Here is a 24464-nt window from a genome sequence, read left to right on the forward strand (position 1 = left end):
CCTTGTCATATACTGTGGCAAAGTACCTGCTTCTCCCCAGCTGGCTCAGTCCCTTTTTGCCTTGAGGACACAGGCTTGGGCAAAGTAAAAACCTTCCGAGTCACGCAGGGTCTGGCTGATCCTCCTCTCAGTCAGCCCCTTGCGGTTTTTCTCCCCTTCTGGGGACAGAGTGCAGTCTTCCTTGCTGGAAGAGGACAGAGCCTTGCTGCACCTATTTGCTGGCAGCTTCTCTGCTTCTCTCACTCCCCTTCTGTTTCCCTGCCAGGGAGGGTTTAAAAAGGTCACCAGCAATTGGGGCCAGCTGAACCAAATTAGTTCCCTGGTAACCCTTGTTCCAGCTGAACCTAATGTCTCACAGCTGCCTCTCCTCAATGGATAGGGAGAAGCCTTTTAACCCCCCTGGGACTAATTCCTACCCCCCCCTTTGTAGCCATTTGGCCTGGGTTTGCCACATATCCCCCCCCCCCGCTCAACACTACGGGGTTGGGCTACTTGGGTCGGAAAGCAGTGCACCCTTGACAGGCCATCTGCATTGCCATGTTGGGTTCCAGACCTATGTCGTACTTTGAAGTGAAAGGGTTGAAGCGACAGAAACCATCTTGTTACCCTCGCATTTTTGTCCTTGTTTTGGTGCATCCACTGCAAAGGGGCATGGTCCGTCACCAGGGTAAACCGCCGCCCAAGTAGATAGTAGCGGAGGCTTTCTATGGCCCACTTTACTGCCAGGCATTCCTTCTCCACTATGGCGTATTTCCGTTCCCTAGGTAGGAGCTTCCTACTGAGGAAGAGGATGGGGTGTTCGTCATCTCCAACCATTTGTGAAAGCACCGCCCAGCCCTACTTCTGAGGCATCCGTTTGTAGGATAAACTCCTTCCCCCAGTCCGGAGCTACTAGTACGGGGTCTGTGCAAAGGGCCGTCCTCAGATCGGCAAAAGCGGCTTCTGCTGCAGCAGACCATTTTACTATGTCTGGGCCCCGAGCTTTTTAGGCACTAAAACCATGGACCATTGGGCTCTGTGAAGATGTGATGGTGAACCTCAGTCGTCCTGCCTGGTTTTTCTGAGAACACATCCTGGTTGCGTTCTATCAGGCTGATCATCGGGCTATTCTGTCTTTCATCTCCAGCACATGTTCTACAACGTTTCTCCCCAGGTTCGGCTGTTCTTCCCAGTCTTCTTTAGCCAGGTCCAGTATGCCCCTGGGGTGGCGACCATATAACAGCTCGAAGGGGGAGAATCCAGTGGAAGCCTGAGGAACCTCCCGTACAGCAAACAGGACATAAGGCAGGAGGGCATCCCAGTCTTTCCCATCACGACTAATCACTTTCCGTAACATGTTTTTCAATGTCCTATTAAAACGTTCAACAAGGCCGTTCGTATATGGAGCATGGTACATAGGTCCTTCATCAGTTTAGACACAAAGGGGGTCCCTTGGTCTGTCAGGATCTCCTTAGGTATTCCTACTCTGACTTCTCCAATGGCCCTACAATGTCCATAGCTATTCGCTCAAATGGAACCTCGATAATTGGCAGAGGTACCAAAGGGGCCCTTAAGTATGGTCAGGGCCCATGTATTTGGCATTCCGGACAGGAGGTACAATATCGCTGGACGGCCGCATAAATGCCAGGCCAAAAAAACCTCTGTAGGATCCGATCAAGGGTCTTATCTACCCCTAGATGGGCCCCAAACAGATGACTGTGGGCCAGATCCATTACCGCCCTCTGATGCTTTCGGGGGACCAAGAGTTGTTCTATAACTTGGTCTTGGACCCGGACTACTCTATATAGCAGATCTTCCTTAATCATGTAATATGGCCCTGGGCCCTTAACTCTCCCCTCCACTGGGACCCCATTTACCTCGACTACTTCCTTGTGAATATTGTGGTATATGGGATCATTGGCCTGATCCTGATGCGGGACCATCGCAACCGTCCTCTCGAATGCGAGGAGATATGCCTCTATATCGTCATCTGTAGTCATCTTCTGTAAATAGTTGCTAGCCCGTAGCAGCCGGGTCCTATTAATGGGCCAGGATCCTATTTTGCTACAAACACAGAACAAAAAGACAGTCTTGTGTTCTGGGTAATTTGTCCACTCTGCCAGTATGGCCACCGTGAGCAGGCAGGTTTCTGCAATTTATAAGAATCCAAAGATTCTCTTTGTTTTAGTGATCTGCAAGTTTATGAGAAATACCAAAAGAGTAGGGACAGAAGGTTATATGCATTATCAACAAAAAACTGATACACTTTGGCCCACCAGAGTCAACAAAGTCCTCTAATTAGTACAACATCTTCATATACATGGAGTACACATTTGGCATTGCTCTCAGACACTCTTTAGAATATATAATTTATAATATTAGTAGCCTCAGATATTGTCTGGGAAATGCTGGAGTACTGTATTGAAATATACACCTCTACCCCGTTATAACGCCACCCAATATAACATGGTTTTGGATACAACGCGGTAAAGCAATGCTCGGGGGGGGGGGCTGCGCATTCCGGCAGATCAAATCAAGTTTGATATAATGTGGTTTCACCTATAACGCAGTAAGATGTTTTGGCTCCCAAGGAGATACAGGTGTAGTATATAGACTGTAGCATCCATGATCATCCCTCTCTCAAATTATTTCCTAATCTGTTGGCTAATATAAAATATGGCCTCTGCTTATTTTGGGTTAATTTACACTGTAGTCTTTTTATGCTTTTTTGTGCCCAGACTTTTACCCTGCCCAAAAAACAAAACTAAAGGTGGTCTACCTCATTGCGGCAAACCACCTCAATCCATACAAAACAACTTCCTTTCACAATACTCTACATTCCTCATCTCCAGACCAGGTTTTAAATCAATTACCATAGTTCCTTATGTGTATAAAACACAATGACATTTTGTAAATCAGTCAGTTGTCTGTTCCATCAAAGGCCTTCCTGAAATCCAGATAAATTAGGTCTTTTCTTTCATCCTTCTCCAGCCTGATAATGTGCTTGAAAGACTTGAAGTGAATTTGTCAGGCATGTTCTTCCTTTCATGAATCCAATCTAACTGTTCCAAGAACAGAAGAGACATTGGTGGATGAAAGAAAAAACATCCGCTGTTAGCAGACTGTTTCAGGAAATGCTACATAATGATTGTGACCATTCAAACAAACAGCACATTTGCTTTTGAAAGCATGCAGCATTCTACATCATTACTATCAGTAGTTCTTAGCAAAGTTTGGAGAAGATTAAATTAATTTTAAACATCTTGAGGTGTAAGAGGAATTTTATGACTAGTATTGTTGTCCCTTTTTGACCCAAGTGGCTAGTCAAATTTCGGGGCCTGGGGGATGTTCCAGTTGAGAATAGAAATTTGAGGTAGTCAGGTATTTCTTTGATGCAGTTTTATTTACAAAGACTGTACAGAGTCCAGTGTCCCTGAACACAGAAGGAACCAAGAACCTAAAAGGAGTAGTTTCTTAGCTTACAGTCCCCAAGCCTCTTTTGGCTACAGAAAGCCCAAAAGTTCATTCTCATTTTCTAGCTTTTTCCAGGGTCACACTGTGTTTACAAGCTGCTGCTTGGCTTTCATAAAATCATAGATTCATAGAAGATTAAGGTTGGAAGAGATCTTAGGGAGTCACCTAGTCCAACCCCCTGCTCAAAGTAGGACCAGCCCCAACTAAATCATCCCAGCCAGGGCTTTGTCAAGCCGGGCCTTAAAAACCTCTAACCCTTTCTTGCCTCCCCTTCTCTCTCTGTTCTTGTCTGAGCTTTTCGTGTGTTCTTCCTCGCCCTCATCCTTCCAAACAGACCTGGTAACAATACCCAGTCGAACCCTTCCCTCCAACAGCATGGTGCTAGTTTCTGGGCAGACTCAATTAGCATTTGTTTAGGTATGACCCTTTAACTGTCTCTTACAACTATCTTAAATGGAGGACTCGTTCACACATCAGTTTGAACGAGTTTTTAATTCAACCCATAACAAGGTTTCATGCAGCTGATAACAGTATGTTGTTAGTGGACAGCATTACATAGATCACTAGATTATCATAATAATCTACAATATATTTGTCAAAACATACATAAGCCCAGTTCTCCATTGTCTTACCGTACCTACTTGAGAAAGGCCTTGTCTAGACATGTTTAAAACCTGGTTTATTCATCCCCAATGTAATTACATTGACTTCATTGGATAAATTCAGCCTATAAAGGGTGTGGGTTTGTTTTTTTGTTTTGTTTTTTAACTTTGTGTTAATCAATTGCCAATTAACTCAAGGTAATTAACCCTTTTATAAAGGCCACCCTAGATATTCTCCACTTCTTTGTTCCAGGCTTCAGACATGTGTGATTTACCCTGGGGATCAGCCTAGGGTAAATCACAAATGTTTGACAGGTTTCAGAGTGGTAGCCATGTTAGTCTGTATCAGCAAAAACAACGAGGAGTCCTTATGGCACCTTAGAAACTAACACGTTTATTTGGGCATAACTTTTCGTGGGCTAGAACCCATTTCATCAGATGCATGGAGTGGAAAATACAGTAGCAGGTCTAAATACAAAGCACATGAAAAGATGGGAGTTGCCTTACCAAGTGGGAGGTCAGTCTAACAAGACAATTCAATTAACAGTAGCTGACCTTACATAGGACCTAACCACATCAGCCACACCATCAGGGGCTTGTTCACCTGCACATCTACCAATGTGATATATGCCCCTCTGCCATGTACATTGGCCAAACCAGACAGTCTCTATGCAAAAGAATAAATGGACACAAATCTGACATCAGGAATTATAACATTCAAAAACCAGTAGGTGAACACTTAAATCTCCATGTTCACTCAATAACAGACTTAAAAGTGGCAATTCTTCAACAACAAAAAACTTCAAAAACAGACTCCAACGCGAAACTGCAGAACTGGAATTAATTTGCAAACTGGACACCATCAAATTAGGCCTGAATAAAGACTGGGAGTGGTTGGGTCATTACAAAACCTAAACCTAATTTCCCCCTTACTAATTTCCCCCTACTGTTACTCACACCTTGTCAACTATTTGAAATGGGCCACTCTCATTACCATTACAAAAGTTTTTTTCTTCCCTTGGTATCCTACTGTTAATTGAATAGGTTGAATGACCTCCCACTTGGTAAGGCAACTCCCATCTTTTCATGTGCTTTGTATTTAGACCTGCTACTGTATTTTCCACTCCATGCATCTGATGAAGTGGGTTCTAGCCCATGAAAAGTTATGCCCAAATAAATGTGTTAGTCTCTAAGGTGCCACAGGGACTCCTTGTTGGTTTCACAAATGTTTTTCACCTGGAATAAATGTTTGGTAGTGTCCACACTTATGCTTTACTAGGTGTTAACTAGATTGAATTAATTAGCAGTTTACCCAATAAAAAACATCTAATGAAGACATGCCCTAACTGTAAACCAAGAACATTAAAAATTTTAATTGATTTTATTTGTATCTAAAACAAATTTTCCTTCAAATTCAGTTTTCTGCTTTGGTCTCCAAATAATATGACTTCACCCTATAGCCCTTTTTATTAGATTTCACAAGCATTCAGAATGGCTTTCAAATAATCAGCCTAACTGTCTTAACCAATTTGCAGTCCTACAGACACGGTGATGTTCAGACAGAAAAAATGCTTAAAACAAAAAAAAACCCCGTCTATTCTATTTAATATCCAGTGTAATAAATCTCAGCTTCCAGGCTCCTGATTAAATGACATTTCTGTGCATGAAACAGAAATGACACACTCGGTTGCACAAGAATCAAAAACCATTACTGCTAAGAAGCTGACTAACCTTCAAAACGTCTCTGTATCACAACATACATAAAACATTTTGTATGTTGAATTTTACAAAACATGAAGTGATTTGAAGTCCGGCGCTACCTGAAAGTATACTTTTCCCATAAAATATTGTAACTAAACCTCTTCTTAACCCCATTAAAAGGGAATCTCAAAATCACTGAGCTGATACCATTTGTGACAAATGGGAAGGTGTGGGAGAAAATTAATCTAAATTTGTCTAATTAGAAGCTGTTACCTGAGAAGGGACATGCAGTAAAGATAGGCTTGGCAGAATTTGATTTTTTTTAAATATAATTTTGACAGATTTTTTTTTGTTTTTAAGTATTTTAATTTTTTAATCAATTTAAATTTTCATTGTTGTGGGAAATTATGGAGGGGGTCAGACAATGAGTGGCGGGGGGTCAGAAAATAATTATTTAGTGACAGTAGATGTTGAGATTAAAAAGCTAACGCTTTTAAACCATCAAAACACATGTGGTCAACATCATGTATCACAATATACAAAGTAAATATCCTTAGCTCAAATTCTAAACTGTGAAGCAGATTTCTCTTACTTTGCCTAACTGTAAATTTTGATCATTATCGATAGAAATATATTTTTTCTGTTGGTATATGGTGAAATAGATTTTTAATGACATTTACTGATAAAAATCTAATCCTTTCCACCCTAAGTAAAGATAACAAGACAGAGACTAGATGTAATTTCAGAATTTAACCAAGTGTTCTTTGTACTTAAAATTATTACCATTTTCCCATTAAATGCTGGATTTTAAACCTCACCATTTCCATATGCTTAACATAGTTTAAAGTTTTATAGTCGCCTAACTCAATATTTCCTGGAATTCTCATGTTTTAGAAGACTGGGTGGTATGGGTGGCCAGTGATATACAGGAGGTCAGACTAGATGGTCTGGTGGTCCCCTCTGGGCGTAAACTCTATGACAGGGGTGGGCAAACTTTTTGGGCCGAGGGCCACATCTGGGTGGGGAAATTGTATGCAGGGCCGGGGCGGGGGTTGGGGTGCAAGAGGGAGTATGGGATGTGGAAGGGGGTGTGGTGTGCAGGAAGGGGCTCAGGGCAAGGGATTGGGGCAGACGAGGGGTGCAGGGCATATGAGGGAGCTCGGAAGGGGGTTGGCGTGCAGGAGGGGTGCCGAGTGCAAGAGGGGGCTCAGGGTAGGGGTGCAGGAGGGGTGGGAGGTGCAGGCAGAGGGCTTAGGACAGGGAGTTGGGGGGCGGGGTGCAGGAGGGGTTCGGGCTCCGGCCCGTGCCACTTACCTAAAGCGGCTCTGGGGTGGCAGCGGTGCGAACCGGGGCCAGGGCAGGCTCCCTGCACGCCTGCCCTGGCCCCACGCTGTGCCGTTCTGGAAAGCGCTGTGGCCCCTGGGGGAAGGGGGGGTGGAGGGCTCCGCATGCGCTGCCCTTGCCGCGTCTCCAGGTACCTCCTCCAAAGCTCCCATTGGCCATGGTTCCCCATTCCCAACCAATGGGAGCTGCGGGAGGCAGTGCCTGGCGACAAGGGCAACACATGGAGCCCTCTGCCCCCCCGCCCCTGGGGGGCTGCAGAGAAGTGGTGCCGGCCACTTCTGAGACCGGTGTGGGGCCTGCAGCACCACGGGGGACAATCCCACGGGCCGGATCCAAAGCCCTGAGGGGCCGGATCCGGCCCGTGGGCCGTGGTTTGCCCACCCCTGCTCTATGACATCAACACTGTTTTAAAGATAATTTTTCCAAAAGGCATGATGATTACACACTTAACTCCATTTTGAATACCCCCTTGTCTGGGAATAGTATGAAGAATAACATCTTAGTAGTAAACAACTACAACTAATCATAGAGGAAATATCATAGAAGTTAGACACTTTCTCATTCAGGGATGCCAATAGCCGCATATTACTCATGCTCGCAATTTAAGGATTAGCACAAGCAGAGTGTGATGAGTGTTCTGAGCCAGAGTGTTCTGATGAATCATTTGAGGTAGTTATCCATTAGTCCAAAAGATCCAGCCAATCCACATACAAGGGTGTAACCATGTGACACCCGTCCCCTCCCAAAGTACGCATACAGGCTCCAGACAAAAGCAGCCCCAATCCAGTCTGCTCAATGTTGCTACCTTGTTGGGGATACGCCAAGCTGCCTGGTAGTTGTGACAGACTGCTTCTGCTCCATCCGGAGCCTGTTCCTGCCCCTGCTCCAGAGATGGACAGTTGCCCAGCTGTCTTGACACAGAGACTCTGCAAATGCCCCTGTAGTGACAAGCAAGGCTGATTGGGGAAGCAGCCACAGCTGGGGCCATGCCCAATCAGGATCCAGCTGGCCCTGATAAGAGGGCTGGCGGCCCGGAGCTGAGGAGTCGCTCTCTAGCTGTGGAGAGAGAAGGACCTGGCTGCCTGGTAGCTGGGAAGGGTATCAGAGGTGAAGCAGTGCTAGGGAAGGGCTGAGGGAGCTGGGGAGCTCCAGCCTGGTAAAACCCCAGGCTGCAGACTTTGCCAAAAAGGCCAAAAGGTACTGGGGCTGCAGAAGGACAGCTCAGGGATAGGCAAAGGCAGCCAATCCTAACCCCCTTGCTGATGATGACTGGATTACAGACTGCAGTCTGCCCCAGGGAGTGAAGGCTAGATGATGACTGGCATAGCCACTGAGGTAAGGGATAGAGGGTTGGGGGTTCCCCTGGGTGGGAATACCCGGATTGTGGGTTACTGCTGGGGACAGAACCCTGGTGTAGAGGGGCACCGGGGTCCAGGAGGGACATGGGGGCCAGCGGTAGGCGAGACACCAGCCTGCAGAGGGTGCTCCTGGCTGGCAGAGCTAATTCCAGGGACGACCAGCAGGAGGTGCTGCACCGGTGAGTCTCAACTCTGCCACAACCCCCACGTAGAGGCAACAGTTATCCCTGAACTAATTTGCAAAAAGGAGCAACTACCTCCTCGGTTTTAACTAAAGGTTACCAGGATTCTTGTTTTGATCAACTCTAGTTAAGGGTAACCTGAGTGTCTGAGTCAATAATTTCTCTCTTAGTCGCCAAGATTCTAAAAAAAATTCCTGTAAGGATATATATGAAATCCCTCTCTCCTCCACAGTAACACAAGTCACTGATGTGAATTTACTCCAGGTTTGTGCTAACTACCAGCTGATTAGGGATGTTTGGTTACAATGTGTGGTCTCAAGTCTAATTCCTAGTGGACAGATGTTTACATCACACTCGTCACTCACATTGGCAGTCTAAGAAGAGAGGCAATAGATTCAATGGCTGTGGAGAATAAGCTAATCTTACATACACAGACATGATCCCTCCAAACCAGGGAGAGGGCACAGTGACAAGGTAGCATCCCTTGCAATGCCTCTGACCATACTGTTTATGCTTTATGGATAGCAGACTTATCTCCTAATATCTTTGTCTAGGAACATTCATGAACAATACATTTACTTTAAAACAGTTTAAAAAAACCTACCTCAGTATAATACACTTTAATGTCAATACAGTTATTTTCATTGCCGAGCTCATGACGGGGGGGTCACAATTACACACTATACAATACCAAACTACCAGTTTATGTTTTGTATTGCTTTGGGGAAAAAATGCTCGACTCTTTGAAGCACTTTGAGACACCTAGGGCCAGATCCTCAACTCTGCTAAAGCTGCTTTACTCTGTGCCGGTGGTACAAAGCTGCCTGAACACTGGACTAACTGGCTATTCTGGGATTCTCCAGGGTTGAGTAAAGTCCCTTTTCACAGATTTCCCATTGCAGGTGGTTGCAGTTTTTTCTGTTGTATTCTGTATAGGTTTTTATACTGTGCTTGTCACATAGTATCTGACCACCTTCCAGTAGTGCATTAAGCAATGGGACTACAAATGTCACAAGCTGACCATAAATCAGAGTAGCCCTGAGGTTGCTCTAATCCTGGGGTTCTCAACCTTTTTCTTTCTGAGGCCTCCCTCAAAATGCTAGAAAAACTCCAGGGCCCAGCAGGGCAGGAGGGGGACTCAGGGCTCCAGGCCCAGGGTGGGAACTCTTGGGCATAGGTGTAGTTTGACTTCTATGTTGGGGGCAGGGTGGGGTGGCAAGGGCCAGCAGGGCTCTGACCGGCTCTGGCCAGCTCTGCACAGTGGGGTCCAGGGAGGGAGGGCCACCTCCATCCCCTGACTCACCTCAGCAGGCTACCCACCTGTCTGGTGCTATGTGCCAGTGGCTACACCCTGAGGGCTCTGCTGGGCCCAGGGCTGCCAGGGTAGCTCTGACAGGCTGCATGAACAGTCAAAGTAGGGGCTGGGAGCTGAGGAGCAGCCATGACCCCAGGCAACAACAGCAGATGGGGGAATGCCATGGCTGCCCACTCCATGGCACCACTAACTAGAGGAGCATCTGCCTCGCACTGCCTGGCTCTGGCTTTCCGCCAAGGACCTGGCCAGAGGACAGGGACTGAGGGGCACTGGGGGAAAGGAAGAGGTGGGGGGGGTGGAGCTGCCCCAGGACTGCCCCACTTGGTAAGGCACTTCAGTTGGCACCCCCCCAACGCTCAGAGTTTCAGCTCCATGTCGCTCCTGGTTTCAGCCCCGCTTGGGGCACTGGGTTTCAGCTGTGGGGCTCCGCAGACCCCGTGAAAGGGCTCACGGATCCCTGATTGAGAACCACTGCTCTAATCTACCTGAAAGACCAAACTAAAGGATCAGGGGAGCATGAGCTGGCGGTGGCAGTTCCCCAGGTGCAGCTTAGCTGGACCCAGGTATCAGTGACCTGGAGCATTATGAGATACAGGGGCTGGTTAAGTGCTTCTCACTCAGCACCCTGTCACACCCCCACATAACCTACTCAGATCCTCTCAAGGAGCTGCTGGCTCAGATCAGCTTTCTGGGTCACTGCTGGCTATGGGGGATCACTGCTATTTCTTAAAATTAGTTATACTGACTCTTCCCCCTCCTTACATTGTAAGCTCTTCACAGCAGGGACTGTGTCTTCACATCTGTGTTTGCAGGGTGCCTAGCACATTGTGGACAGTACTAGAATGAAAATAATAATAATAATAATGGAAGCATCCCAATCTCATCTATTTCTAAGTCAGACATGACCAGTAACAGAAAATCACTGGCCATTTCAGAGGCATAAGGCTCAAGCTTACATTTTCTGTTTCCAGTAGTATCAGGATCTGCTTAGTAATACTAAAGGCATAGCAGTTTGTCAGAAAGCTTAGCAATTACTGAATAACTTAGCCTCTGTGCAGGCTTGCACTAAAGATTTTATAGTTGCCATTAGTGGTATTCCACTTTAAATAAAAGTCCAGTTATCCTATGATATATAGTTTTGGGTAACTGAATAGAGGCAAATGTGTGTGTCAAAGTTGTCTTATATGATAAAATATTTTAAATGGGTGCCCCTTTGTAATGAGGACATTGATTTCAGAATTAATAGCCCACATTTTTTTTAGTTCCACACTAAATGTTGTTGTCAGTTAAAGAAAGCCATTAAGTAGTACAGAAATTAGGGACCAATTCTGGATGGTGCCACGTGCCTCCCTATGAAATCAGGTACTTAAGGTACAATTGAAGCTGTCTCTCTGGAATATTTTTACTGTGTAATCCAGTACTGAGGAGATCAGAAGCTCCCTCTTCTACTTACAGTAGTCTATATCATGGTGCAGAATTAAGTCTTCAAATTCAGTTCCAAACAACAAAGTCTAGTAAGCATTTGGAATTTTTGTCTGGTTTTATAAATCAATGTGAAAGCCCATGAAATGCTGGCATTTTCTCTTTAGGGAAAAACACAAAACAGTCTCAATCACATTTTTATCTACTTACTAAACCACACTTTTAGAGTCTTAACATAATTAAATTTTCAGCTAGAAAATCCATAAAAAGATGAATATTCTTTCTTCCCCAGTAGTTTTCTTTACATAATATTTCTATAAATGACTACAGTACTTGTGAAATGTCTAGTGGATTGACAATGGGCCTGGGAACCTGGTGTTTCTTATTTTGGGGGCCTTAGGTGAGATAACTATGCTGCCTCCGTTGCCTCTTCTGTAAAAGTGGGATAATAATTTCTCAACATAAAGGGATACTATGAGAAAAAATTAATGTTTGAAAATGCAGAATGTATATAAAAGTGCTAAGAAATGTAGATCTAAATTCCCTGCAGTTGTAAATTGAAGATAATGGAGCTGCACCTATTTACACCACCAGAGAACTAGGTCCATTATTTTTAGTGACTATCCACAGCCCTGGGATCTAAAGGCCTCTGCCTAGCGAGACATATTAGGGGCAGCACTAGCAAGTAACACTGACAGGTTTTCCCACACTATTCCATCAACATACTTCAGCAACCCTGACTTGGAAAGATCCCTTTAGATATGAGATGATGGTTCAGTCTCCGTGTTTATTCAGTCCTGGGCCTCTCTGCTTAAATACTGTGGTAAAGACATCAAGGTAAGAATCTAGACAGACAAACCAACCAAAGGTGTCAGTTAGTGCCAAGTGTGAAGGTTTGGGTGATGTGGACAAATTAGTTTCCTAGGCCATTAAACAGCTATCAAATGGTGATCACTTCTACCTACTGCCATTATAGGTGGGATTTGAACAGCTGACCTTCAGTTGAAAGGTTCTAAATCCCATTATCAATCTCTGGAGTCACCTCATCTCCCAGTATAATTTTTTTCTTTTTACCTAATGATGCTGCAGCAATAAATATCATAAATTACTTATTACATAATTTCTTTTCCCCCCAAACATCACATGTGGGATTGGGTGTCCACACCACACGAGGCCTGAAGGGGTAAATTAGACCAATTACACTATAAGGCTGCACCCCGGAGGAAAGCCAGGCAGTGCTAAGGCCTAATTGGCTAATAAAATCCAGCTGCGGGGGGAGGAGCTGGGCCCAGTATATAAAGCCAGGAAGCTAATAACAGCAGGGGGTTTTAAGGAAGTAATCTGCAGTCAATGCATGAGAGAAGGGAGGGGTGTTTGCAACTATAGAAGGTAGTCTACAGTTACTCCCTAGGAGAAGGGAGTTTAGGCTGGCAAACCCAGACAAGGGGGAAAGCCTAAAAGACTCAGGAGAAAAGCAGCAAGGAATAGGATAGTGCAGCCCTTGGCTGCTGAGGAGAGAATCTCTCAGTTGGAACCTGGAGTAGAGGGCAGGCCTGAGTTCTCCTACCAGCCACTGGGGAAATGGCATAGACCAAGCGGTGGAGAGTGGACTGCCTAGACAACTCATGGTTTGATACCCTGGAAGGGAGTAACCTGGTTTGGGGGCTGAATCGCAAAGAAGAGGCAGTGGCTCCTGGGGCAACAGAGGGGTGAAAGAGACAGAATGTGGCAGAGGGCAACTGCAGGAAGGGGTGTCAGCTGGCAGAGCTAATCCCTAGACGTGCCAGGAGGCGGAACCCTCCAGTGGTGAGTAGAGCGCCCCATCACAACATGCCAATCTGCAATGTTAACTTTAGACAATTTTTAAATGTTGGCTGTTTAATCATGATCAGTTTAAACATCCTGGGACCTATGTTAGTGATATCGAGTACCGTTACCTCCATCCTCAACAGCCTCCAAAAAACAATGTTATTTTAATACAGAGATTTATTCTGCCAGGACAGCTGGGTCCAACACAGATTGAGTTTTCTTAAATGAAGATTTTTGTACTATACTTAAATTGTTATTCCTCTTTCGTTTGTCCTTCATTTCATATCCTGCTCTGTGTTAAAATGGATTTAGTTTCACCCCCAGGCTGTGTTCTCTTGGGCTGTTATTGAAGCAATATTAATATTTGTATCCATAGTTTTCACAATTTAACATGGTGGTTATCACAGTAATATGCAAAACTAATAGGTATTGGATTAATTACCTTGAAGGGCACTGTTAGTTAAGAATCTCAAGGATCCTTACCTGTTAAAATATTTTAATGCTTGAATGTTGAGAGTGACAATTACTTATCCTTTAAAATAAACTTTTGACAAGACTGAAACATATCATCAAATATTAATTTTTTCCTGTATGATACTTTTTGCAAGGCACTATTATGTAAACACATTTGCAAGTTCAGAGTAAAGCAGGTGATAGCTATTTGATTTTTATAAAAAATTAGCTATAAACTATCATTAGCTGAAAAAATTTACTTTTCCATACAAACGGAAAGTAAAATTTCTAAAATAGGAGAAAAGGTACTAACCTATAAAAATCAGAATGTTGAAGGTTTATAATGAAAAACCTCAATCATATCCTACAATAACGTATATGAATATAATGTGTGTATTCCTTATAATATCTCTAGTCATGAGTAATGTAACTATCAAATTTAAGGATAAATATCAGCCCATATTTCTACCTGCAATCTGAAATTAAAATAACTGTATCAAAATAGTATTGTATCAATTACAATAGAAAAAGGATCACACTAATGTGCACAGTTATTCTGAATTATTTTAAAGTATGTATTTTTGTTACAGTATTTCTATTTTTCACATACAGTAACATTTTCCAAAAAGTGGCCACTGATTGTGGGCAGCTGAGTTCTTGGGTGTCCATCTTGAGACAAACTTGGGCCTGATTTTCAGAAGTGCTCAGTACAAGTGTCACAAATTATCTCTTGCTTATCAGATGGATCCTGGGTTACCAGATGACAAAATGTATCCCCAAGCCTTGCTTACCCCTCCTCTCTTCCACCCAGACTCTGCCGCCTTCCCCTGCAGAGACCCCAGATCCAAGGAGCACCATCCGTAATATCCAGGATGCCTGAGAGAGAAGTAGTGCCAGAAAGATGCCTGACATCCCTACCACCTTCGGCACAGGAGGGTAAGATCCATGCACAAAAAGTTCCCTTTATGCATGGATACGGTGACCAGACAGCAAGTGTAAAAAATCAGGACGGGTGTGGAAGGGGGTAATAGGAGCCTATATAAGAAAGACCCAAAAATTGGGACTGTCCCTATAAAATGGGGACATCTGGTCACCCTATGCACAGATCTGGATGGGGAGGAATGTTGGATGACCTCACATAACACTGCATTTATTTCTTTAAACTAGGTAACACCTGAGGACATGGAAATATGGCTTTACACAGAAAAGAAATAGCCCTCCACCCTCACAAATATCCATGTTCATAGATTCATGGCTTTTAAAGGTAGAAGGGACAAGTATGCTAACCTAGTCTGATCTGCTAAACATAGGGCAAAAAACCTCTCTCAGTAATATTTGCACCAAGCCCATAATGTCTGTTTGAGCTAGAGCATATCTTTAAGAAAGGCATCAGCCTTGATTAAAGACTTCAGGTGACAGAAAATTGTTTCAATAGTTAATTGCTCTCACTGCTAAAAATGTGCACCTTATTTCTAATCTGAATTTCTCGCTTCAGCTTCCAGCCATTGGATCTCATTATGCCTTTTCAAGTAGATTAAGGAACTGTCTACTATCAGAAATCTCTTCCCCATGTAGACCTTTATCGAGTTGCCTTTAACCTTCTCTTGGATAAACTAAATATATTGACTTTCTGAAGTCTCTCACTATACAGGCAGGTTTCCCAGACCTCTGATCATTCTTTTAATTCTTTTCTGAGCCCTTTCCAGTTTGTCAGCATCCTTCTTGAAGTGTGGACACCAGAACCGAACACACTATTTTTACTAAAAGTCTCACAAAAATGCCATATGCAGAGGTAGTATCATTTCCCTACACCTATTTGATATTCCCTTGCTTATGTGTCTGAGAATTGTGTTTGCCCCTGTAGCTCTAGCATCACATTGGGAACTCACACTTAACTTGTGTTCTACCATGACCGGAGTCATTTTCAGTGTCACTGAATTACAGCATAGAGTGTCTATTTGGTAAATGTGATAGACATTATTTCTTCCTAGATATATGACCTTACCTTTGGATACGCTACACTTCAAGTTGGAGGTTAAATTCCATCTTGAGGATACAAATCTGAGTTAGTGCTGATTGAACTAACACACTAAAAATAGAAGTGTAGCCATGGTGGTGAGTAGCTAACTGCCCTGACTACATGCCTGCTATCTTGGACAGGACTGTACTCAGGGTGGCTAACCCCTCCTGCTGCTCATGCTGCCAGGGCTACCCTCTATGGGTATAGATATGTCTCCTTGAGCTGGAAATTAGATCTCTAGCTCAAAGTGTAGACATAGCTTTTGAGTCATATCTGCCTAGTTACTGACAAAAAAACAACTAGTGTCAGCTCTAAAAAAGAACTATATATATGGAGTAAGATGTATAGCATCCCATTCTCTTTCATTCATCAGTAAAATTGATAGCTCAGTTCCTATTTCCAAAGCTTTATTACTGGGGATGGTTAGAGCAAAGACAAAGAAGGAATAACACAACTTAATTTTCAGATGCCAGGTTCAACTACAGTAGCAGTACTGACAAAAATTGCCTGTCCAGACAAACGAGTAAAAATTTGACATGGAAGTCACTGAGGGAGAATAACTATGAATGTTAAGGTGGTATTTTTCTCTATAGCTGCTCTTTAACATACTGCTAAGATAAATTACCCAAAAGCTTAAAATGCCTCATAAGAAAGTTCACAATTATTTCTAGTTAAAAGTAAATTTTAAAAGTTTTGTGGAAGAAGTTGGGAAGTAGTAGAAATACTGAAGAAAGAATTCAGTAGGGTAAATGGAGTACTGCAGAAAATACTTTGGGAAATTCTGCAGAAAATATTGACACAATCATTTATGTCACCCAGAGTTGTCCATGATTCATTGCCAGTACCATATATTCAGTGCAGCTCTAGAGACTTTGAGAGGAAGAAATATATAAATTGCTGCTTGGGAACCGAGCCTTGACACTCATAGAATGGCAGGCAGTGTTTCAGCATGTCATATGCTCTTACTCTGCGGATATCACTAGTGCAGATGTGATGGAATACTGAACGCATCACAAAAACTATAAAAAAGAAACTATAAGTTAGGTAGAATTGCCACAATCAAAACCTATATTAGGTTATAGTAGTCTTCTAATAAGGAAAGTATCCCTCTCAAGAACTCTGGGGAAAGATTGAGAAACAAGAGCAGAGCTAAAGAGAAGACCTACAAACTGTGTTGTAGAAAAAGCTTTCAAGTAGTTATGACTGAATTAACTTTCCTTTGGGAATAAAGAAGAAGAATGATGAAAACTCAAAATACATTGAGCAGCAATTGTACTGGCAAAGGATGGATCGCATATACCTAGAGATTGTGTAATAACTAGTCACTCCATAGTTACATTTGTCTGACTTTCTATCAAAAACCTAATTTGGCTTCCTTGATTATATGCCTCACAACAGCTTCTTTAACAGCTGCTGGAACCTGGCACGAACCGACATCCCTGTAGGGACACATGACTATCTTGGCAGACCATGGACCCTGTACTTCCCCATTGGCCTTCCCCAACCAGGAAGTACAAGGATCTAGCTCACAGGTTGTGACACTAAGCTGCCTCAGCACCTTTAACATCAAGGTGAAACTCTGAATTAATGTTAAACTGACAGACCAAGCGTTTGTCCCCCGCAAGACATAGTTCTGCTTCCATGTCTCAGTCTAAATGAGAGCCGTTTTATTGGAAGACTAACACGAAAACTATTCCACAACAATAAAAACTCAACAACCAAGTAGAAACTGCAGCGATTAAAGTTTAAGGGCTTTCATCACTTCCTTGGGAAGTTACTTGATTATCAAATACATCTTATCATTGAAAGTCTCATGCCTTCGCCTCCCTCAATGTTCAACTCAAAATTTCCTTTCAGTTAATTCAGCCCTTGAATTTTAGAACTCAGCAAGGTGAGGCAGGAAATACCTTGCAGTTCAGAAAGACGTGCATCTTCAGCTTTTGTTGTATTCACATTATACATTTTGTTTTATTTTCAAATGATTCTATTGTCACTTTAGCTACAGTCTACACTGTCAGCCACTCAAAGTACACAATGGTATGAAATACAAACCTGTTTATCAGGATTACATGGAGGCTCTCTCTTAAGAGACTGCAGTTCCAATTTATATATAACAAATGCTGGACATGAATAGAGGCTAAAGCCCTATCTCTCTTCAGTAGTTATACGGCTCCCATTACCATAGTATCTGAGCATCTCACAATCTCTGATGTATTTTTCCTCCCAACACTCATGTGAAGTAGGGAAATGTTATGTCCCTCTCCATTTTAGAGAGCTGTGAACAGAGGAGAAGCCAACAGAGCGAGGTCGCCTGGGGGGAGTTCCCACAGAGTTTTAGCCTTTCAGGCTTCTGTGAGCAGTAAATACAACATTTGAAGAGACTCTTAGGAGGAAGACAATATAGATAGTGAGTGATCGGCTCTTGTGAGCTGCATAGGATGTGCCATGTTTGTCTTTCTCCCTGAGGATGGAAGCGACTTCATCCATACGAAGTGCAAGCTGGTCTCCATATTGGAAGAGAAGGTTAAAGGACTAGAGACCCAAATATCAACCCATCAGAGTTGCATCAGAGAAAATGTGTTGCATCAGAGAAAATGAAGACTTTCTGGATAGAAGTCAGTATTTGGTACTGCAGGCACAGCATGCCAAAGAATCAGAGAGGGCAGTGCAGAACAGGGAAGAAAATTGGCAGCATGTGACCTCCAGAAGAAGAAAGAGGAGAACTCATGTACCCCATATGCAGACAGAGGTAAGAAACCGTTTTCAAGCTCTCTGCACAGGTACTATGGCGGAGAATGGTTTAAAAGAGTCATCTGAGGGAAGGGATCAGAAGGAGACCCCATCGACCAGAAGGCATAGGGATGGGGGTTCTATGACCACCACTCCCAAGAGGAGCAGATGGCTAGTGGTGGTCAGGGACTCCCTCTTAGGGGGACTGAATAATCCATCTGCCGTCCTGACTGGGAAACTCGAGAAGCACGCTCCTTGTCTGGAGTTAGAATTCAGGATGTGACGGACTCTGCAGAGACTGATCAAGCCCTCGGACCGTACCCCTTCCTACTTCTCCACGTGGGCACTAATGATACTGCCCAGAATTACTTCGACAATGTGGTTCTGGAAAGAAGGATAAAGGAGTTTGAGGCGCAAGTCATGTTCTCGTCCATCCTCCCTGTTGAAGGAAAAGGCCCAGATAGGGATTATTGAATTGTAGAAGTAAATGTGTGGTTACGCAGATGGTGTTAGAGAGAGGGCTTTGGATTCTTCTACCACAGGATGTTGTTCCAGGAAGGATTTCTAGGAAGAGATGGGATCCCTGTAACGAAGAGAGAGAAGAGCATCTTTGCAGGAAGGCTTGCTAACCTAGTGAGGAGGGCTTTAAACTAGGTTTGCCGGGGGTTGGAGACCTAAACTGTGAGGTAAGAGGGGAAATGCAATACTGGGAGGAAACAAAGGAGGAGGGTGCAACAGAGAAGACCTCCTGATTCATACTGAGAAAGCAGGGCAATCGACTTGTTATCTTGGGTGCCTGTACATGGACACAAGAAACCTGGGAAACAAGCATTGGAAGTTCTGGCACAGTCAAGGAACTATGATGTGATTGGAATAACAGACTTAGTGGGGTAACTCACATGACTGGAGCACTGTCATGGATGAGTATAAACTGTTCAGGAAGGACAGGCAGGGGAGAAAAGGTGGAGGAGTTGCACTGTATGTAAGAGAACAGTATGATTGCTCAGACCTGCAGTATGAAACTGGAGAAAAGCCTGTTGAGAGTCTTTGGGTTAAGTTTAGAGGTGAGAGCAACAAGGGTGATGTCATGGTGGGCATCTGCTATAGACCACCAGACCAGGAGGATGAGGTAGACGAGGCTTTCTTCGGACAATTAACAGAAGTTTCCAGATCACAGGCTCTGGTTCTCATGAGGGACTTCAATCACTCATCTGCTGGGAGAGTAATACAGCAGTGCACAGACAATCCAGGAAGTTTTTTGAGAGTGTTGGACAACTTCCTGATGCAAGTGCTGGAGGAACCAACTAGGGGCCATGCTCCTCTTGATCTGCTGCTCACAAACAGAGTAGAATTGGTAGGAGAAGTAGAAGTGGGTGGCAACCTGGGCAGCAGTGACCATGAGATGGTTGAGTTCAGAATCCTGACACAAGGAAGAAAGGAGAGCAGCAGAATATGGACCCTGGACTTCAGAAAAGCAGACCTTTGACTCCCTCAGGGAACTGATGGGCAGGATCCCCTGGGAGGCTAATATGAGGGGAAAGGGAGAGTTGGCTGTATTTTAAAGAAGCCTTATTGAGGGCACAGGAACAAGCCATCCCGATGTGCAGAAAGAATAGCAAATATGGCAGGTGACCAGCTTGGCCTAACAGAAATCTTCGGTGAGCTTAAACTCAAAAAGGAAGCTTACAAGAAGTGGAAACTTGGACAGATGACTATGGAGGAATATAAAAATATTGCTCAAGCATGCAGAGGTGTAATCAAGAAGGCCAAAGCACAACTGCAGTTGCAGCTAGCAGTGGATGTGAAAAGTATCTACAGGTACGTTAGCAACAAGAAAGTGGTCAGGGAAAGTGTGGAACCCTTACTGAATGGGGGAGGCAACCTAGTGACAGATGATGTGGAAAAAGCTAAAGTATTCCATGCTTTTTTAGTCTTGGTCTTCGCAGTCAAGGTCAGCTCCCAGACTACTGCATTGGGCAGCACAGTATGGGGAGGAGGTGAGCAGCCCTCAGTGGTGAAAGAACAGGTTAAGGACTATTTAGAAAAGCTGGACATGCACAAGTCCATGGGGCCAGATGCAATGCACCCAAAGGTGCTGAGGGAGTTGGCTGATGTGATTGCAGAACCATTGGCCATTATCTTTGAAAACTCGTGGTGACTGGAGGAGGTCCCACACAATTGGAAAAAGACAAATATAGTGCCTATCTTTTAAAAAAGGGAAGAAGGAGAATCTGGGGAACTACAGACTGGACAGCCTCATCTCAGTTCCCAGAAAAATCATGGACCAGGTCCTCCAGGAATCCATTTTGAAGCACTTGGAGGAAAGGAAGGTGATCAGAAACAGTCGACATGAATTCACGAAGGGCAAGTCATGCCTGACCAACCTGATTGCCTTCTATGATGAGATAACTGGCTCTGTGGATATGCGGAAAGCGGTGTACATGATATACCTTGACTTTAGCAAAGCTTTTGATACCGTTTCCCACAGTATTCTTGCCAGCAACTTGAAGTATGGATTGGAAGAATGGACTATAAGGTGGATAGAAAGCTGGCTAGATCATCGGGCTCAAGGGGTAGTGATCAACGGCTCAATGTCTAGTTGGCAGCTGGTATCAAGCAGAGTGCCCCAGGGGTTGGTCCTAAGGCCAGTCTTGTTCAACGTCTTCATTAATGATCTGGATGATGGGATGGATTGCACCTTTTGCAAGTTCATGGATGACACTAACCTGGGGGGTAGGGATGGTGTAGATATGCTGGAGGGTAGGGATAGGGTCCAGAGTGACCATCAGATTTCTTTTAGCCCAATCCTCCAATTTATCTTGAAGTTCAACAAGGATCCCATCCACTGCTACAGGCTGGGGACTGACTGGGTAAGTGGCAGTAGGGCAGAAAAGGACCTGGGAATTACAGTGGATGAGAAGCTGGATATGAGTCAACAGTTGCTCTTGTTGCCAGGAAGGCTAACGGCATATTGGGCTGCATTAGTAGGAGCATTGCCAGCAGATCAAGGGAAGTGATTATTCCCCTCTATTCGGCACTGGTGAGGCCACAGCTGGAGTATTGCGTCCAGTTTTGGGACCCCACTACAGAAAAGATGTGGAAAAATTTGGAGAAAGTCCAGCGGAGGGCAACGGAAAAGATTTGGAGGTTGGGGCATATGACTTATGAGGAGAGGCTGAGGGAACTGGGCTTATTTAGTCTGCAGAAGAGAAGAGTGAGGGGGGATTTGATAGCAGCCTTCAACTACCTGAAGGGGGGTTCCAAAGAGGATGGAGCTAGCCTGTTCTCAGTGGTGGCAGGTGACAGAACAAGAAGCAATGGTCTCAAGTTGCAGTTGGGGAGGTCTAGGTTGGATATTTGGAAAAACTATTTCACTAGAAGGGTGGGGAAGCACTGGAATGAGTTATCTGGGAAGGTGGTGGAATCTCCATCCTTAGAGGTTTTTAAGGCCTGGCTTGACAAAGCCTTGGCTGGGATGATTTAGTTTGAGATTGGTCCTGCTTTGAGCAGGGAGTTGGACTAGATGACTTCCTGAAGTCTCTTCCAACTCTAATCTTCTATGGTACTAAGGACGTGTTGAAGGTTATAAAGTCAGTTTGTGTCACAGAAGGAAGCTGAACTCAAGTCTCCCAAATCCCAGTTCAATATCTTACCACTGGACCATGCTTCCCCCATGAAGGAAGCTTGAAAATGTGACAGTGGGATTTACAGATTGCTGCAGGCTGAGGGTATTATTGCCTACTAAAACGTTTTAGACAGCACTGGAAATGAACCCTTCTGAGAGGATGAAGCACTATACTGTAAAACATCAATCATCAAGGACTTGGGGGATAATTGGGATTCAGATAATCAGAAGTCAGACCGTGAGTTTTGTAATCTGCACCCAGTCTTGGGTCAAGATCCAAGGAGAGAAGGGGAACTCTGGGAATCTTGAAGGTCTGCTCCTGGAGAGTTTCTGAGCAACCCAGGAAAGGAGCTTCTCAGCCAAAATACCTCTTAAAACAGACCTTCAGTTAACTAGGGTTATATTGCATTTCCTACAGCACATATACGTGTTCAAGTCATTACATTTCCAGTCTATTTAATCTTTCAGAAGCAAATTTCTTATATTCAACCCTAAGGCTTCAAAAATCTGAATCAATAACACTCTAACATATAAAGTAAGAAGCACGATTTTTCCAAAGTCTATAAACATGAGGAATGTGTATACACACACAAAGCACAGTACTATTACTTGGGTGTTACAAGATTTAGGTTTCCTTATGATGAAATTCATAGCAAATAATTTTTTTAAATAAACCTGCAGCACCTTGAATTATATCTAGTCAAAATATTTAACTTTCTCATACTTGAAGAGGAAATATTGTGCTAGGTCACCTAGACCAGTACTAACAAACTGTTAAAGAAAAATAAATACCCTACATTAAATACTCTCTGACTATGCTTAAATAACCAGTAACTATTTCTGAGAAGTATGTGTCCCAAACTATTACAGGGCAATGAAAAATGAGTCATCAGTAAAGCAGCAACATCAAGTGTCAATATTCATGGCTTTATAGAAGATAACTTCTCCTCCTGTTCTTAAATCTAGTAAGTGAGCCTTCTTAGATATTTGTAAAGGAATTTTCCTCCTATCAATTCTTTTTCACATCAGAAGCAAGGGTGAACCATGGTGCAAAAAAAAAAAAAAAAAAAAAAGTTTCCCCTGAAGTATTTTCAGTAGAAATAAAACATATCAAAACAATTAGATTATTACCATATTTAAAGAATTTGTTAATGGTGATGTTAAGGTTAATGTCACACTATAAGTGGTCTGAGTCACAATGGCCACACATTTATGTGAAAGGGATAAAAATTATACAATCAGATTTCAACCCTAAATATTTTGAACCCAGATACTGGATTGTAAAAAACAGAGTACTTGGAAAGGCACATATGAGCTAAACATACTTCATTCCAATTGCCCCATTTTCAGTCATTTGTAACTTTTTCAAAAAGGTCTTAGCTGGTCAACATGATTTGCAGGCTCTGGAACTTGTTTTGCCTTGAAGCATTTTCAGCTCTCCACCCGCCCCCCGTCCAGTTTAACACGCCGCCTAAGATTTTTCTTCTATTTTATTTAGGTTCCATCACCATGGCATCTGAATGCTTTCCAATAGTATGCAACTGCCATGTGGTATTCTTCCCTTTCTATCCACAGGGGGAAAATTGTTGGAAAAAAGTTAATGAGTACTATGCATTGCACATTTCTATTAGTAAAGGCAAAGTCAAAGAAGTGCACTTTGCTCTTAGAAGGGATGGTTGTTATTCTGGAATGATCCAGAGTTTCGGACCAGTCCCCAAGAAAGCTCCATCTCCTGAACAAGTTTTACCCTTGTAATACACATCTCCATTATGCCAGAGGACAGCAGTTGCCAACCACACTACTTGTCCCCGAGTTTTAGGTCATCTTTTAAGTATCGCAGGCCTAGCTCATTGATAACCTTGAAAAGAACTGAGATCTTGAACCTGATGCAATATTCTATGGGGAGCCAGCATAGTGAGCAGATGACAAATGTGATGCTTTTGTTTATGAGGGTGGTATATTATTAGATTGTTTTTAATGTTTTTATAATGTTCTTATACATTTACAGAATTAAATTATAGCTCAGAGCCCCAAGAGCCTTGGCAGAGGATGCTTTATAAACTGAATTAGCATTAGTTAGGTTTATACTTGAAAATAACATGGAAAATGTTAACTATACACACAAACAGGCCATTGTGCATCTGCATGTTTTCTGGTTTTCTCTGTAGTTTCTCCTCTCACTCCAGACAGATGAACTATTCTAATACGAAGATTAAACCCAACTGTACCGCGGCCACACACTTAAATCACATGGTAGATGGCAAATCAACTAATGTCGCCTGAACCAAAACTATTATGTGTAACGGATTGCTGCATAATTTGAATCTTCCAGGACATGGAGGGCTCAGAGCTAGAAGTGCATGTCTGCAGTAGTCAGTTGTGGATGGGAGCAACTTGGCTGTTATGAAAGGAGACGCATAAGTGAGAGAGGATTGGAGGAATAATGTGTG

General features: G+C 43.5%; 1 protein-coding gene and 1 long non-coding RNA gene across 2 annotated transcripts in view; one reads left to right on the forward strand and one right to left on the reverse strand.

Annotated features, from left to right (window-relative positions):
• CPQ (carboxypeptidase Q) overlaps positions 1–24464 on the reverse strand; it is a 228991-nt gene that overhangs the window by 84693 nt on the left and 119834 nt on the right. The gene's annotated exons all lie outside the window — the stretch shown is intronic.
• LOC123365338 lies at positions 12714–14944 on the forward strand. The gene is made up of 3 exons (XR_006577532.1): positions 12714–13183; positions 14451–14575; positions 14807–14944. It is a non-coding gene; the product is annotated as an uncharacterized LOC123365338 (long non-coding RNA).

Source organism: Mauremys mutica, chromosome 2 (assembly GCF_020497125.1).
Source record: "Mauremys mutica isolate MM-2020 ecotype Southern chromosome 2, ASM2049712v1, whole genome shotgun sequence".
Classification (NCBI taxonomy): domain Eukaryota; kingdom Metazoa; phylum Chordata; order Testudines; family Geoemydidae; genus Mauremys; species Mauremys mutica.